This window comes from Astyanax mexicanus, chromosome 22 (assembly GCF_023375975.1).
Source record: "Astyanax mexicanus isolate ESR-SI-001 chromosome 22, AstMex3_surface, whole genome shotgun sequence".
Lineage (NCBI taxonomy): Eukaryota > Metazoa > Chordata > Actinopteri > Characiformes > Acestrorhamphidae > Astyanax > Astyanax mexicanus.
In genome coordinates, this window is record NC_064429.1 from 30,632,814 (window position 1) to 30,638,813 (window position 6,000).

The window sequence follows — 6,000 nt, forward strand, 5'->3', positions numbered from 1 at the left end:
CTACAAATCTATTTTGAGCAAACAAATACATCAGCTCAGAGTTAATTCAGTAATTTAGCTCTACACAAATAGCTCTCAGGATCTGACACACAGTCTTCAATAATACAATGTGTGTCAGATCCTGAGAGCTCCATTGTGTAGGGCAAAATTACTTTATTAATATACTTTATTAATAACTACTATAATTAATTTTAGTTAAATTCGGTTTTATTGTGCGTGTCTGCACTGATGTTTTAAAAATTGTATGGTCATGAAAATTTAGCTTGAAAGCATGGAAAAGTCATAAAAAAATCATAGAAAATGATTGGATAAAGATCGTATGAACACTGATTAAACAGTATTTTGTGCATCTAAACAGCATGGAAACATTTCCACAGATAAGAAGAAGAAAAGTACTGACTGTGTGTACGACGGTTTTAATGAGACATTGTAAATGAATACTGAAGTGATTCTGACTATGAAGGAAAACAAGGAATCATGTAGTAACTTAAAAGTGTTAAACAAACCTCTTTTCTGGGGAGCTGTTCATTTGTGGTTTCTGAGGCTGGTAACTCTGATGAACTCTTGCTCTTCCTTTTCTGGGGGTGGTCCTGATGAGAGCCAGTTTCATCATAAAGTTTTTGATGGTCTTTGCGACTAAACTTAAGTATACTTTTAATGTTCAGTAGTTAAGTAGTTGTTGCTTCTCATAATCTGCATTTGAACATTACTCAAATATTCACTGTATACCTGAATATGAATATGCTCTCAAACACTTTAAGAGGCAAGAAACTCAAGTAATTAACTCTTGATGAGTTCAGCACAGCTGTTAACTGAAACTGATTGAATTTTAAGTGACTCTACCTCATAAAACTGATTGAAAAAAAAAAACAAGATGTTCTACTTTGAAGAATCTAAAATATGAAACAGTAAACAGTCTACTAGATATTGTAGCTAGTAGCTTGATTTCAGTAATTCAGTTCACAATGTGAAACTCAATATATAGATGTATTAGACACAGAGTGATCTATTTTAAGCGTTTATTTCTTTCATTGTTGATGATTATGGCTTGCAGCCAATAAAAAAACCCACAAATCAGCGTCTCAGAAAAATTTAATATTATAAAAGACCATTTGGTACTTTTGGCAGTGTGGGCAGTGTGCCAAGTCCTGCTGGAAAATGAAATCCTCGATTCCATAAAAGTTGTCAGTAGCAGAGGGAAGCATGAAGTGCAGTAAGATTTCAAGGGAAAAAAAACTGCACTGACTTTAGACTTGCTAATAAAACACAGTGGATCAACACCAGCAGATGACATGTCTCTCCAAACCATCACTGATCATCAGTAAATTTTACATTTCATTTGTAAATCAAGGGATCAGAGTCTGGAGGAAGAGTGGAGAGACACACAGTCCAAGCTGCTTGAGTTCTAGTGTGAAGTTTCCACCAATCAGTGATGGTTTTTACAAATTAGAAAATGCAGGAATCAGTGCAAGCTCCTTTAGCATGAGACATGGCAAAAGTCATGGGACACCACGCTCTTCAGTGTCGGTGTATTACCCTATCTGCATATCCCTCCATACTGCTAATGCTATGGTAATATTAATTCAGTGGTAAGAGACTGCATCCAGCTTATTCCTCACAAAGCAGAGGAACCTGATGGCCTGTGTAATCTCCTCTATATGGAGATGCTTTCACATTCAGAGGAGAGCATACACACACACTCATACACGCAGACACTCGCTCGCAAAGCATCCCGTATCCACCGAGGCTACAGGGGAGAGGACAGTTCAAGGGCGTGTAATACCGTGCTGGGCAGCGTGCCAGTGGCAGAGGAGATTATTTCACTTTGTGTGGCCTCCCGCCGAGGATGAGGATAAGATACGTACTGACCGGCACAGCTGTCACTTATTCGCTCATTCAGTTCCAGACCCAGAGGTTCCCTCTGCAAAACATCAGTGAGGCTGCGTCTGATCCAAACTCTCTGCATTAAATCTTAAAAAAGGATTTTGGTGCTCAGCTTTTCAAACTCATCTCTACCTAATGAACAAGAGGCTTACTGTCACGCAAAATTTAGCTGTATTTAAAAAAACAAAAGCAAAACAGGCCAAAAAGTATATTGAAGTCTGTATAAGGAATCATGTAGTAACTAAAAAGTGTTAAACAAACCAAAAAAAAAAAAAAGTAAGCATTTAGGTGCTCTTATGTGGGTAGCTGTTTAATAACTTGTGGTTTCTGAGGCTGGTAACTCTGATGAACTTATCCTGTGCAATATACGTAACTCTTGGTCTTCCTTTCCTGGGGCGGTCCTGATGAATCAAAAATATAAAACATATTCTGGTTTGTTTAACACGTATTTGTTTGCTAAATAGTTCCATGCGTTTTTCTTCATAGTTTGGATGAATTTAGTATTAATCTACAATGCAGAACATTTTAAAATAATGAAAAACCACTGATTGTAGGGTGTGTCCAAACGTTTGACTGGTAATTTATATCCTTTTATACAGTTCTGGAAACAATCAGAGAGCACTGAAAAATGATGCCTTTCTTTGATTTTACCAAATTGAAAACCTCTGGAATATAATCAAGAGGAAGATGGATGATCACAAGCCATCAAACCAAACTGAACTGCTTGAATTTGTGCACCAGGAGTAAAGGCATAAAGTTATCCAAAAGCAGTGTGTAAGACTGGTGGAGGAGAACATGCCAAGATGCGTAAAAACCGTGATTAAAAAACAGGTTTATTCCACCAAATATTGATAACTCTTAAAACTTTATGAATATGAACTTGTTTTCTTCGCATTATTTGAGGTCTGAAAGCTCTGCATCTTTTTTTATTCCAGCCATTTTTCATTTTCTGCAAATAAATGCTCTAAATGTCAATATTTTTATTTGGAATTTGGGAGAAATCTTGTCCATAGTTTAAAGAATAAAACAACAGTGTTAATTTTACTCAAACATAAACCTATAAATAGTAAAATCAGAGAAACTGATTCAGAAACTGAAGTGCTTTCTTCATTTTTCCTGAGCTGTATATAGCAAGCCCAGCTGCTGTGTGACTTCTGTAGAGGAACAGAGCAATATGGAGCCCTCTGAACAGATGAAATATCTGGAGATGAAGGAGGTCATTGGAACCAGTGAGCCACTGACAAAAGAGGAGCTTGAGGAGACTGAGAGAGATTGAGAGAGGGACAAGCAGCAGAAGGGGGACTTGGAACTTGGAGGCCTTATTTATTGGAAATTTGAAGAAGAAGAGTGAAAGTAGGAAAGGAAGAGATAAAAAAAAGTGGAGAGGCTTGAAAAGGTGTAAAAGGTGACACTGGAAGATACAAAAAAAATTGTAAAGCAAGAAAAGAAGAAAGAGGAAGAGAGAAGAGAGGCTGTTAAGGAAGAGAAAGAGGAGCAAAAATAAAAAAGATCGTCAGAAAAGAAATGCCTGAGAAAGAGATCCAGAGGCTCAAAAAAGGATATATAGAGAGAGGCGAGCGAGAAGACGAAGACCTTGGAAGAGGAGTGGAAGTCTATTGAGGTAGAGAAGCAGATGATTAAGGATGAAAGGAAAGCCATTGCGAGAGACAGAAAGATAGCAGAGAAAGAGCTCAGCAAGCAGCGGAGAAAAGCTGAACAAAAAGAGAGAGGAGATCATTCAGCAGATAAAGATCGTGATGGAGCCTTGCAAAGAAGCTGAGGGGCTGTAGAACCGGCTGCACCGTACTCTAGCAAAAGCTAAAGCTAGCTGTGCAGATATCACCTCACAGATCACAGACAAAGCTAGCGACAGCTGCAGTGTACTGGAGAACCTGAGAAGCCTCTGGTCAAGAATCTGGGATAGTTGCTGTGAGCTCTTTTACAGAATCAGCTCAGATTTCTTAGACTTCAAAATGAGGCTGGAGTTGTGGCGGGAATATGCGAGTTTGGTAAGATAATGTTTGGATAGCATAGCATAGTATAGCACAGTATAGGGATAAATGAAGCATGGTCTGATTGGTTAGTTGATAGATTGATGGGTAGGTATGTTGGTTGATTAGAAAAGTATTAAGGTTAGTGTTGGAGAGGAGATCAGGTAGGTAGGTGGGTGGGTAGCTACATTGGTGATTGGTTGGTTGGTTGGTTGTATGCTGGGATACTTAATCTTCTTCTTAATCATCTCTACGCCCAGCATCAGTGTGCGATAATACAGCCGTGGTTCTGTAGTAAAAAGGGATCAGAAAAGGTTTTATATAGTCCTAAAGAAGAATTTTTGACCGAAGAACTTAAGTGTAATACCTGAAATGGGGTTAAAGAGTGCTGAATTGATGGTAGGTTGAGTGGGAAAGATACATTTAATAGGTATATGCATGGTTGGGGTACTAGTTTAGTGTTTGGATTGATAAGTAGGTTCTTTGGTTTGTTGGATGGTGCCTGTTTGGTTTGGTGAATAGGTGAGTTAGTTGAGTTGGTGGTCAGTTTGTGAGTTGATAGAAAGGCTGATTGCGTAGGTATTTCATTTAGTGTTTGGAAGAGTAGGTAAGTAGGTAGGGAGGATAGAGTGTTGGCTGGTTGCTTGGTTAGTTGATTGGTTTATTGGTTAGGTGGTTGGTTGTCAGGTTGGTTAGGATTTTGGCTAGGTGTTTGGCAGTTTGGGTTAGTGTTTTGATGGGCATGTTGGTTGGTTAGTTAGTTAGGATAGAAAGGCTGATTTGGTAGGTAGTTCATTCAGTGTTTGGAAGGGTAGGTAAGTAGGTAGGGAGGATAGATGGTTGGCTGGTTGGTTTATTGATTAGGTGATTGGTTAGCCGAATTCCTCACCCCTGCCAAGAAAAGCACCCCCTCTCGGGAGCATGCGCTCTGTCGCTTAAATCGAAAGCCGAAATCAATCAAAAGTGAATACTTTTGACAATATATTGTATATATTACACATATCTAAATATGTATACACATTTATTTGGAGCTATTTTATATGCAAAACTTTTGTTGGTCAAGAGGAAAACTAATACTACAAAAAAAAATCATGGGATGGCTTGGGAACAAATGTCCACATCTGTACATCATATTGGATAATGCAGTGGGTTGTGACGATCAATTTCTATCTAGAATTATAGCATATTCCTCACGCACACATATCCCACAATCAGTGCAGTATTTTTTTTTTTAGATTCTACACAATACTCATTACTGATCTGTGGCATGTTAGCGTTCACATTTTTTACAATGATGTCATCCATGGAAAAGCATTTAAAGCATCCAGTGTTAAATACCAGAGCATTACTCAACTGCAACAGTCCAGTACAGAATGGTGTGGCTCATTTCAGTCCTAAAACCAAGCAGATTGGAGTCTTTTTTTTACTTGATAAAATTAGCTTTAATGAATAACACACCCCGTTCTCCCACAGTTTTCCGAGATCCAGAAATTTTAGCTGTTAACTGTCCAAACATCCTTCAGACTGGGTGACACGGAGCATAATTAATAAATCGTTTTTTCCACCGTTATTCAGTAGCTCAAATTAGCTCCACACCTCCTTACTAGAATCAGGAGAGCTCTGACATTTAAAACGAGGCTTTTAATAACTTTAAAAGTGCTCAAGAAGCTTATTAAAATCACTATTTACATCCTACAACGCTAGCTTCAGCTCCAAGCGCCGCCATCACTGTACTGATAATGGCAGACATATATACACAGATTCCGCATAGCCTGCCTCCTTTTGGCGCCGGCTGTTAGGCTATGCACAGTCTATGTATATATGTCTATATCATTATCAGTACAGTAAAGCTGAAGCAAGCATTATGGGACGTAAACAGTGGGTTTTAATAAGCTTCTTGTGCACTTTTTAAGCTATTAATGCCTCATTTTAAATGTCAGGGCTCTAGCAAAGAGGTGTGGAGCTACTTTGAGCTGGATAACGATGGAAAAAGTGATTTATCAGGGTAAATTATACCCCGTATCACCCAGTTCTGAAGGGTGTTTGGACAAACTGTTAAAATTTCTGGATCTCAGAACGCTGTGGGAGAACGGAGGTGTGCTATTCATCAAAGGTAAGGACTTTT